The following is an 11,684-nucleotide window of genomic DNA, read 5'->3' on the forward strand; positions in this document are numbered from 1 at the left end:
TGGCTACATTGAATGTAAGCATTCCCTCAGCATGGTATTGCCAAGGTTATGACATCACTCTTTGCTTACTATTCATGTTACCACATGAATGTTCAATAGGCCCAGGACAAATAAAATGAGGGTCAGGGCTTCCCTCATTCTTAGAAGGATATTTTTCAATTATATATTTTGTTACATCTTAAGAGATAAAAGCTGTGTCTGCAAGTGATTAAAAGATGTTTTGTATTAATGGTTTCATTTCTGCTGAAATAAATGTGTAATTTAAACCACACATAATTCCTAGCAATTTAGGCCCATTACAGAGTTCTAGCTTCTTTTTTATGATAGTTACTAATTAAAACAGAGTGTTGCTGCCACGTGGAGCCTGTGACTTCCACACACAGGTTTAATGAATAAAACGTCCTGACATAAAAATGAAAACAATACAGACAAAGCTTCAAGCTGTTGTGTTTCTAGTGTATGGTAAAGATTAAGGACATTAGCTGAAGTTCAGAATTACGCAGAGAAAACACTTGTTAATTTCATTCCTTAAAGGAGGAATTAAAGGATTTTTTAGTGAAATCTGAAATAGTCACTAATTTTTCTAACTTCTGGACCTCTCATTCCCAGCTGACTCCCCTTCCCCAAGAATTTAAACTCATCAGAGTCACTTTTAAAGGATAAATGATGGGATATTTTAATGTAATCCTGCATATAGGTTTAGATTGAAAATGGGAATTGGGACCATAATTAATTATGTTGCCAAGTTTTTGAACTTTAAGGAGACAGACTGAGGCAAACGAGGGCATTTCATAAGAATGCAACCTTCTAAAAGTTCATGGGTTAAAACTTTGGTAAAATGACAGTATCTTTTTGACATTTAATTAATTCCATATGCAGAATGGGTGTGAGAAATTAATATCCTTTTGGTGTATTCACTTTCTGAAACCACTGTAATAAGAGACTGACACAAAATCAAAACCAAATATAAACATGGTCTTCAGCTAGGGTATGGTCTTATTATTACCCTTAATAAACAATAATTAATAATAATAAATACTGAGAGCCCTCAGTACACTCTGATCTGTACCCGTATTGCTCTAGCATCCATCCATCACATCTTTCAGGATAATAAAACAATTCATTCCAATCAAATCCTCAAAACCGCTCCCTCTGGAGGGATGTTTTATCTCTACTTCTGCCAGCCAGGGAGGATTTTACTTGTTTAAAGGGGGCGGAGAATGGAGCGGGGGTCTTATTTATTTCCATTGACGACTCCCCTGGTTCTCAAAGGCGCTCAGGGACCGGGTGGGGGGAAAAAGGGAGGAGGTGCGGAGATTCCCTCCTTCAGAAAAGAAAAAGGGTTCAGGAAGCGAGGCAAAAGAAGGGGTGGGCGAGGGCGGTGGGGGTAAGTAGTGTGGTTGGAGAGGTCAGCGACTGAATGAAAAAATAAATTGTTTTTTGATATAGCAGGATCGAATGATGACGAAAACTAGACAAATTAACCAGAGCAACTAAGTTGCTAAAAGGAACTATGTTAAAAAAAAAAAAATTAAACCCAGAGACAGTTTCTCAGGTTCATTTCTCGCTCAAGGTCTTGGTTTCAGAGAGCTCCTTGTACCCAGAGCAGGAGATGGACAGCGCCCCGAAGGGGACCGGGAGGGGAACCGCGACCTGGCCCGAAGAACAGCTCAGCGCCCCTGCAGAGGTGCCCACCGCAAACTCCAAGGGCCTCCGCGACCCGCCTGGACCTGGTGCGGGGGCAGCGGCGAATTCTCCAGCCCGGGGCGGGCGTACGGGGTGGGTGGGGGGCAGGAAGGGCGCACAATGAAACGAAACCGCACCCTAAATTCTGCAGTTTGCGAAGTGTCCCGGGAGAACAGCTGGGACCTGGAACCACTCGTTCGGATTCCCGAGTGTCGGGGCCGCCCCAACTCTCAGCTCGGTGGAACAGAAGGTAGCGCCGACTAGAGCGAACACCGACTGGTGCACAGACAGGGCTGGGGCATGACGCTCTGTCGCTGGGTCTGGGGCGAGAGGGAAGGTCCCCTCGGTGGCTGTTCTAGTACCCCGGCAAAAGCAGGATCAGGTCCCAGGCCTCCCTGCTTAGCTCGAGGAAGTTTCTCTAACGATGCTCGCCTAGCAGGCAGAGGACTAACGAGGAGCCAGAGCGGTGGGGGTTCGGCTGGCCGAAGGGGACCGGGATCCCAGAGCCCCCGCTGCGGGGATGGGGGCCGCCCGCCAAGAACCCGCTCCTGTCCTGCCCGCGGGCAAGTCCATGCGCAGCCCAGACCACTCTTCGTCCCACACTCACGCCGCTCTATCACCCAGTCCCGCAGACTTTCTCTAGCGAAGAGAGAGGGCATGAAGCAGAGGGGGAGGCAGCAGCCCTCCAGGCAGGCGGGCAAAGTAAGTGTCCAGGCCAAGTCCGGGATAAAGGTTCTGTGGCTCCCCGGACTCCGCCGCACCCTGGGCACCGGGAACCTAGTGTCCCCGGCCTGTGCAACTGTCTCTCCACCTCCTAACACGGTTCGCGCCGCCCAGCCACGAAGCCAGCGTGGAAAACCGAGGGAGACCTGCTCTACGCCCCTAAAGCCCTCTGCTCCTCTGGATCTGGCGCCCTCGTCCAGCGGTGACGGAGAACCTCGCTGGGCCCCTCTGACTTAGGGGACGCGCGCCTCCACCCCCCCCACCCCGGATGAAACCTTGGGTGTGAACACTCCCTGTGCCAGGTCTTGGGGTGGCGGGCTAAGGCGTCGAGGCGTCACAAGTTTGCTTTCCTCTCGCTACTTACCTTACAAAAATCTGTTTGATTTTCCTGGGAGGGTGAGAGGAAAAATCCCTCCCCGAGGTGTGGTGTGCGAAACAGTCCACGTCCCCGGCACCAGCCAAGATGCTAAGCACCAGTACTCAGGAACCGAAGGGGCTGGGAGGCGGAGGAGGAGGCAGATAAAAGAGAAAAATTAAATCGGCCGAAGTGTCCCAACTTTGCGGTGGGCGCTGCAAACTTCAAAGGCAGGCGAGGCTGGCGGCGCGCGGGCCGCCGAAGTTGCTGCGGAGTGGAGCGGGGAGAAGCCCGGGGCTGGGGGATCCCGGGACAGAGCGGGGAAGTGGCGGGAGGTCCTTTTAAAAGGCGGGGAGGGTGCGGGGGCTGGGCGGCAAGAGGATGCTGCCGAGGCCAGCGGGGCTGTCGCGCGCTCCGCGGGCGGCCGCTCGGGGCACCGGCGACTGGCTGGAGTGCGACGCAAGGAGAGCCCGGCGCGCGGCGGCGGCGGGTACGCTGCGCGGTAAGCTCCGCTCTCTCGCGGCTCCGAGCGGGGAGTGTGTGTGTTCGCTCCCGAGTGTCACTGCTGAAGCCCAGAGCCGCTCCCCCTCCCGCCCCACCGCTGCCCGCCCGCCCCCTCCCTCCTCTGCCCGATGCCTCCCCCCCCCAGTTCCTCCCTCCCTCCCGCTGCGCGCCACCGCGCGCGCGCGCAAACACACACTCACACACACACACAAACACACACACACTCCACGACCCAGGACTCCCCAAACAGGGACCCTCGCAGGCGGCATCGCAGGGGACACACCTCTGTCCTTACCGCCCCGCCGGTCGCGGGGAAGGAGAGGGAGGCCCACCGAGACCCCCCCAAAGCCACAAAACCTAGGGAGAGGCGTACGCGGGGCCATCGCACTGTCAGGGAGACCCGGGTGCACAATAAGGGGGAACTCTGGGGTTGATGGGGAGGGGGGAGTGGAGAGACGAGCTAAATCCAGAAGGTTGGAGGCGGAAAGCAGAGTGTGCAAACTGTGCATTCATGTCCCACTTTTTCACCCGACCGCCTGCCTACCACAGCCGTCACTCAGGGAGCGCTTCCCCCTCGGCGCACACCGAGCCTCCTCCGGCTTGAAACTCAGCAGCTGTTTTAACAATTGAAAAGCGGCCCTACAGGACCAGTGAGAGACGGAGCAGAGTGTGTGAAGCCATTAAGGCTGACTAGGTAATTATGATAAGAAGTTACCTAATTAGCAACCTGGCCAGGGCATCGAAAAAAGGCGGGGGAAGGGGGGGGGGGAGTACTGAGTGATTTAGTGATCTCATTTTCCCAAATGCGAACCTAGTTTCCAGAAAACCTGGTTTTTATACTCTCGAATTTTAAGTTCTCCGAGTGTCAGTATTGAAAGCATGAAAAATACTTGCCCTCTTGTGATTACCGCAGAGAAATGAAGATAAAGAAGATGAAAATCAGCCCTACGGAGGTCCTATGAACAACTATGGTCTTTTTGTTAAATACCTGGTCACAGAGGGCGGTGCAATGAGGCTCCCGAAGTTTTGTGGCTTCTAGGTCAGAATACTGCTGTAGATGGATTTATGAACCTGTTTATAGTCCACAAAGTAGTTTTGTAAAACCCATAGAATATTTAAGCTAAAAGAGATGTTGACATCACTGTGCAAACTTGTTTATTTATTTATTTAGGATATGAGACAATGAGACGGGAAAAGGGGATTTCTTGGTCTCTGCTCAGATCAGGAGGAATGACTGCAGCATTTAATGACCCAGAGCTGGTCATTGAGCATTCATTAGCAAACATTTATTAAGTGTCTACTGTGTACTATGTATATCTTTGTGCTGTGATTTCAAGGTAAAACACAGTGCCTGCTGACTTTAAGGAGCTCACAGCCTGGTGGAAAGACAGAGGCATACATGGAAGTGGAATTATCACTATAATAAATGTACCTGTTGGGTACATTTCTGTGTAGGAGCATTGGAAAGGGAACAGCTAATTATTCTTTGGAAGGTACTCTTTTTTTTTTTTTTTAATTTCTTTTCAGTGTAACAGAATTCATTGTTTCTGCACCACACCCAGGGCTCCATGCAATGCGTGCCCTCCATAATACCCACAACCTGGCTCTTGATAGAGATTTTAGTGTAGAGTTTTCTGAAGGACGAAGAAGAGAATGCCAGGCTGATAAGGATGGGGGAGGGAAGGGCATTCCACAGAGAAAAGCAAGCGAGGAGGTTAGGTGTTAAAGTACTTGGTGTATCCTGGGAGCTGGGAGAAGGTAGGTGTGATGGATTGGGGCTCAAAGTAAGCATGGCCAGGACACACCAGGCTCTACAGGCCCAAAGAGCCAAAACTCTCCTGAAGGTGGTGCATGGCTGGGAAACTACTAAGGGCTTTATGCAAGGACAGCTTTTAAGGTTTCTAACTGTCATTCAGTAAGAGTTTTAAAAAGTTATGGCTGCTATTGTTGTGGAAGACAAATAGAAGAGAGATGGCAGTGAGGAGGTTATTTCTAGAGAAAAATTTAGGGCTCAACTAAGGCAATGGAAGTGCCAACTGGAGGTTAGGACAGCTCTAGAGATATTTAGGAAATAGAACAGACAGGACGTAATGGTTTATATTGAGGATAATGGGGAATAGGAGTAGTCTAGACTGACATGGAGATTTCTGGTTGGGGCAAGAAGGCAGGAGATGATGCTATTTGCCAAGAGAAAAGACATATAGAAAGGAGCAGTTATGGTAGGAATGTAATGAGTTCTGTTTGAAGCTTCTTGAGTTGGGGGCAAATGGGGTATCTGAGCTCAGCACTGTGTAAGCTGTTGGAAGGAGTGTTCCGGAGAGAGAAATCCAAAATGGATGATCCATCAGGGATCATCAGCCTTCAGGTATTTCTTAAAGCCAGGGAGAAGACGAACACAGCCAGGAAGAGATAGGATGGAACATGGCAGAGCACCAATGTTCCATTCACGTAGGGATAGATGGAAGAAGAGGAACCTGCAAAAGGAAGAGTTGAAGACCAGAGAAAGAAGAGGAAACTAGGAGAGAGCAAGGCTGATGAAGCCAATAGAGGAAGGGACTGTTGACCAGTGCAGAATGTGGCAGAATGATCAAGACAGCCAACCTGAGAAGCAACTGCTACTCCTTACAAATGTCTCAGTGATCTTCACCTAAGTAACTGTAGTTTATAATTTATGTGTATGAAGGATCCAGATCATAGCAGGTAGAGAAGGTGGGATCATGGGGACAGAGAACACCAACTCTTTTCCCTAACAGTTTGGCCTTGAGGGAAAGGAGAAAAAATTAAAAGAAATGCACTTATGTAGAAGTTGTATTTTTGTTTGCTTTCTTACGCGAGACACTTGGTCTTAATTGGATGATACTGAGGGAAAAACAGGTGGACAGGGAAAGGCTGAGAAGTCTATGAAGTTCTTTGAGGGTCAGTTCCCTCCTCAGTATGCCCAGGGCACCCTACCTGGCCCATGAATTTCACAGAATTAGTGGGGAGTTTGAATAAACCAGAGATTGAGATAATGCTTTAAAATTGCCATTAGAAAGAAACGGAGTCCAGGGCGCCTGGGTGGCTCAGTGGGTTAGGCCGCTGCCTTCGGCTCGGGTCATGATCTCGGGGTCCTGGGATCGAGTCCCGCATCGGGTTCTCTGCTCAGCGGAGATCCTGCTTCCCTCTCTCTCTCTCTGCCTGCCTCTCCATCTACTTGTGATCTCTCTCTGTCAAATAAATAAATAAAATCTTTAAAAAAAAAAAAAAAAAAAAAAAAAAAAAAAAAAAAAAAAAAAAAAGAAAGAAACGGAGTCCAAAAGGTGTGAAAGTGACTTATCATTAACACAGACAATTCATGACAGACTAAATCTATGTGGCAAGTTCTAGAAGAACTCTGTGAAGGTTGTTTTTATGAAAGTCCCTAAAAATATTTCTGTTTTGAACATCAGGATTTGCATATATGAATATACCTGTCTTCTAAAAAAATATATATGTATTAAATATCCTCAGACTTGAGTGATATGTCATATTAGAAGGCATTATTTAGTCAGACAGACTTGTATTTAATTCTAGACTCAGGTAATTATTTGCTATGGGGTAAATAGGTTAGCCTTACTGAGCTTCAGTATTTTGTTTTGTTTTTCAAGTATAAAAATGGAACAAATTATAGCTGACTTATAGATGTTTTGTGAGGATGAGGTTGTATGCCATATTCAAGTGTCTGGCAGAGATTTATTTATTTATGAGGTTACTTTTAGATTATGACATTTATTTTTATTTAACTGAAGAGGAAAGCCCAAAATGATTATAAAACTAAGAATATAATTAAAGTCTGTGTAAGAGAACTCCTTGTACAAGTCTGTGTCTTAAAGCAGCAATCCTCAAAGTATGGTCCATAGATCCCTTGGGGGTTCCTGAAACCTTTCAGGGAGTTCTGCAAGGCCAAAGTTATTATTATATTAGTTCTAAGATGTTAATTTTCTTTTTTTTTTTTTACTTTGTTGACATTACTAATAGTACAAAAGCAGTGATGGGTAAAACTGCTATCACCTTAGCATGGATCAAGACAGTGGAACCAAACAAACTTCCTAGTAGTTGTAGTCTCCACTGCCACAAATGTCACTTTCACTTAAGAATGTCTTTGATGAAGCAGTAAAACTTATTCATTTTATTAAATTTCAACCCTTCACTCTGTCTTTTTAATATTCTGTGTGGCAAAATGGGAGGCACACATAAAATTCTTCTGTGGCATCCTAAAGCACAGTGTTAGTCATGAATTAAAACCATTGGGTAATTGGGTTGTGAGCTGAACTAGCTGCTTTTTTCCATGAGACATATTTTTACTTGAAAGAACAACTGACAGACAAGCTATGGTTATTTACACTTGGATGTTTTGCAAATTTTTTTTTCAAAACAAATTAAGTGAGCCTGTCACTTCAAGGTTAACAACTGGAAGTATTTATTTTCAATGAAAAATATGGGCTTTCAAGTAAAAAATAAAGAATTTATAAAACTTGTCTCTGCCACCATGAGCTTGGTAGCTTTCCTATATTCAAAGCCTTTTGTACTAAGGTTGTGATCATTTTAATTAATATGTTTTTGATATTGTACAATGAAATATATTGACATTTGGAAGCTCTACAAGACTCAGTGAACCAGTATTTTCCAAATGACCAATGATGGATGATGCTATAAAATCATTCATGAAGTTAAAGAACCATTCAAAGTACAAGATGGTTCGAAGAATTTTAATATAATGGAGTATGAAAAATTAAGTGACACAGTTTCGTATTCCACACTGCAATTAGAAGATTTAAGAAACTACCACTTGTAGAATTTTGGTATAGCATCAAAGAAGAATATCCAGAATTATTAAAAGTGTTATTAAAATGCTGCTTCATTTTCCAACTACATATCTGTGTGAAATGGAATATTCTTCATCTACTTCAAATAAAACAACATATTGCAATACAGATTGAATATAGAAGTGATATGAGAATCCGGCTGTCTTCTACTAAGCCAGACATTAAAGAGACTTGCAAAAATGTAAAACAATGCCACTTTTCTCACTAAATTATTTTCTTTGGAATATATAGTTATTTTCAGAAAGAAATGTTATGGTAACATGTAGCAGATATACCACAGTTATTTTAAAATAAATCTATGAATATTTTTAAAATTTATGTTTTAATTTCTAACATAATGAATACTGATAGCAATAACCCACATAAACCAAGCTCCTTGGGATCCTCAATAATTTTAAGACTATAAAGTGTTCCTGAGAACCCCTGTCATATGGAATAGGCTCGATCATGAAAATAGATTTTGAAACATTAGCAATAGACTGAAAGATGACTGTTGGAAAGATCAAATAGACTGAAAGTCATTGATACTATTAGAGTATTCTACCTACCGATTGGCCACTGCTTAATTGTATCTGTACAACATATTTCTTATTTTACACATACCCAGACAGTTTCTAGACATATATGTAACTTCGCAGAGTGTTGTGATTAACATCTCCACTCTGGGGACTGGGACAAAAGAACTGGTGGAAACCATCGTACAGATCCTGGAGCTTGGACAGAACAGTATCCTAGTCCTGCCCATACCACTGAATCAGTACTGGGCATTCTTTTGTCTTTTGGCTCAGTTTCAATCCCTTTCCCACCCCATCCTGCCCTCTCCATGGCAAAGGTTTTTATGAAATTCTTGAATTGGTTCTCTAAAGTTCCTTGGAAATTAATGATTACTTCTAATTTCATGACTCTTACACGCTGAACCAATGTAAAGTTGAAACGTTAAGCCCAAGTCACCTTTCATTCTTCCTGAGGGCATTCATTCTTGTAATAAATATTTGTAAAACACCTACTATATGCCATTATGCTAGCTGCTAGAATAAAAGAATAGACAGGGCCTGTGTTTTCCAGAAGCTGTAGTCTAGTGGAGAATTACGTAATTACCATGTGATATAATAAGGGGAGCGGGGACGGTATTCTGTGCATGCCCATGAGGAAGGTGGGAATGGGACCTCAGGAAAATATTCTCGAAGAAAGTAACATCTAAGTAGATACCCAAAAGATAGATCAGTTATCTTGGGCTACAGAACAGGGCTGTGAAGTCAATGAAGTTTCGAAGGAAGAAAGAACAGAAAGAACGTATCGAGGGAATGTTACCTATTGGGGACTTAAGTTACTTTAGGAAGTGACATATATAGGGAATGTTACAAAGAAGCCATTACTAGAGAAAATTGCCTTAATTAAATCACTTTAATTATAAAGGTGTAGATATTGATCAACATAATTTCCTTGTGTTTTAGTTTGTTTGAGAAGTAAAATGGTATATTTAAAAATTGCTATAATACATTTAAATACATTAACTTAAATCAGAATCACCATTATCTTATAAAAGCATCACTGGACTAAAAAAAAATTGAAATTTTGTTAAAAACCTCAAACATAGTTTTGCATGGATTTTCAAAGATTAATTTAGTACATGGAAAAGAAAATTTATTCTTACTTTGTTCAAGGCACTGTGGTCACCACTGAAAGAGATACTAAAACATACATAGAATAATATTTGCCCAGGACAACTCTGTAAGAAGAGTTCAGACTTTTTTCTTTCCTTTCCTTAGACATTCAATAAATATTTATCTGCCAGATCCTGAGGATATGTTATTAAAAAGACAGAAGTGAGCCCTGCCCTTAGAGAGCTTATAGCACAATAATGCCAAATAAGTTAGTTTTCAAATTTCGGTCACAACATCAGACACCAAGGGAGTAATTGCCAAGGGAGTAATAAACATCATAAAACAGAACTTACTCACCTTGGGAAAGGTTTGGATTGATGGAGAAGAGGGTGAGAGTATCGAAGTCACAGAATGTCGTCAGCAAAGGATCAGAGGAAGGAAATACCAAGAGGCATTAAGAGGCGGGGAAGAGAACAGTTTGGTTAGGATGGATTTGGCTAATGGAATTAATACAGAAAAATTAGATACATAGGTTGGACAGATTGGAGTGGCCATGTTAGAAGAGGTTTGGACTTGATCCTCTTGGCAATGAGGAAGACTTAAATAAATAAAACATTAAAGCAAGCACCGTTTGCTACACTTAAAAACACTCCTGGTTTGTAAAAAAAACACTCCTGGTTTGTAAAAGACACTTTCTTTTGATCATAGTAGATGAGTTCCTCTTACAAAAAATCCCCTATTTGTCTCACTTCAAAGTGTATATCTGTTCATTCATTGCACTTCAATATACCCTTGCATTTTAATATATATTTTAATATATCAATTAGTAAAAGGAACATTTCTGATATATTTACTAGTTATGTACTGGAAAAACTAAAATATTTTTTTAATGTCAATCCAGAAAACATTTCCTGAGAACCTCCTATGTTCTAGAAGAAGAAATCTACTCATGACATTGAGTCTCAGCCTGTGGTATCCTATCACTGTTCTTTGGTCCAGGCTGTTTGACCAAATCAGCATGGATAGCTGTTTTCAGCACCCTGCACCAGATAAATTATATAGCGGTGACAAACAGCTCAAGCCTCGGCTCGCAGAAACATTGTAAGGATACTAAAGGTCCATGCAAACAAAAATAGAAGAGAAAATCTGGAGTATAAAAAGGGCTGAAAGAAATGGGTACCTTCTGTCTTTTTAATAACATATCCTCAGGATCTGGCAGATAAATATTTATTGAATGTCTTAGCTATAACAGGGAGTCAGGGGTATGTGATTAATATGTTCCTATAATGTGGGATTGTTTAAAAATTGTTTTATTTTCTATATCTCATGGCTTGTTTAGGCACAGCTAAAAAGAAGACTTTTTCATGCGGGCAGTTTGACCCAACAACCATATAGTTCCATGCCAGTGATATCATACTGCCTTAAGGCCACATAGACACAAAGCCTGGTTATTTTTTAAATGGCATGAGATAGAGTGGAAAAAACAGAGGCTTCTGAGTCAGAGGTCTTGGGTATGATTTCCTACATTGCCTCTTAATAACTCTGTCACTGTGTGAACTTGGAAAATTATTTGATCCCTCTGAGGCTCTGTTTTCTTATCTGTAAAATGGGGATAATAAAATTTCTCTGATAGGGTTGTTGTCAGAATTAGACTGTTTTAAATATGTAAAGTACCTGATACAAGAATACATACTAAATAATTGGCAGTTCTTACTCCCTGGATTAAATTCACTTTATATTTAAATTCAATTTACATAAATCCTTTGCCTCTACCTAATCAGAAGGCCATTTTTTAAGTGAAAAAAATAACATGAAAGGAACATTCAGAACCTGCTCATTAGGATGACCAAAATGAGTGATTTGTGTTTGACAAAATGTACTCTACCTAGTACCCTTCCCTTTATAAATTCTTTCTAGTCTATTCTTTAAAATAGCCAGTGAAAAGGACATAATTTTCCATATTTCTCA

General features: G+C 42.7%; 1 protein-coding gene across 1 annotated transcript in view; it reads right to left on the reverse strand.

The window, feature by feature from the left end:
- NDNF (neuron derived neurotrophic factor) overlaps nucleotides 1-3,325 on the reverse strand; it is a 42,507-nt gene extending 39,182 nt beyond the window's left edge. The window contains exon 1 of the mRNA XM_047718344.1: nucleotides 2,774-3,325. The gene's annotated coding sequence lies outside the window, so the exon portion shown is untranslated. The remainder of the gene's footprint in view (nucleotides 1-2,773) is intronic.
- Nucleotides 3,326-11,684: the final 8,359 nt, after the last annotated feature.

The sequence above is a fragment of the Lutra lutra genome, chromosome 2, assembly GCF_902655055.1.
Source record: "Lutra lutra chromosome 2, mLutLut1.2, whole genome shotgun sequence".
Taxonomy (NCBI): Eukaryota; Metazoa; Chordata; class Mammalia; order Carnivora; family Mustelidae; genus Lutra; species Lutra lutra.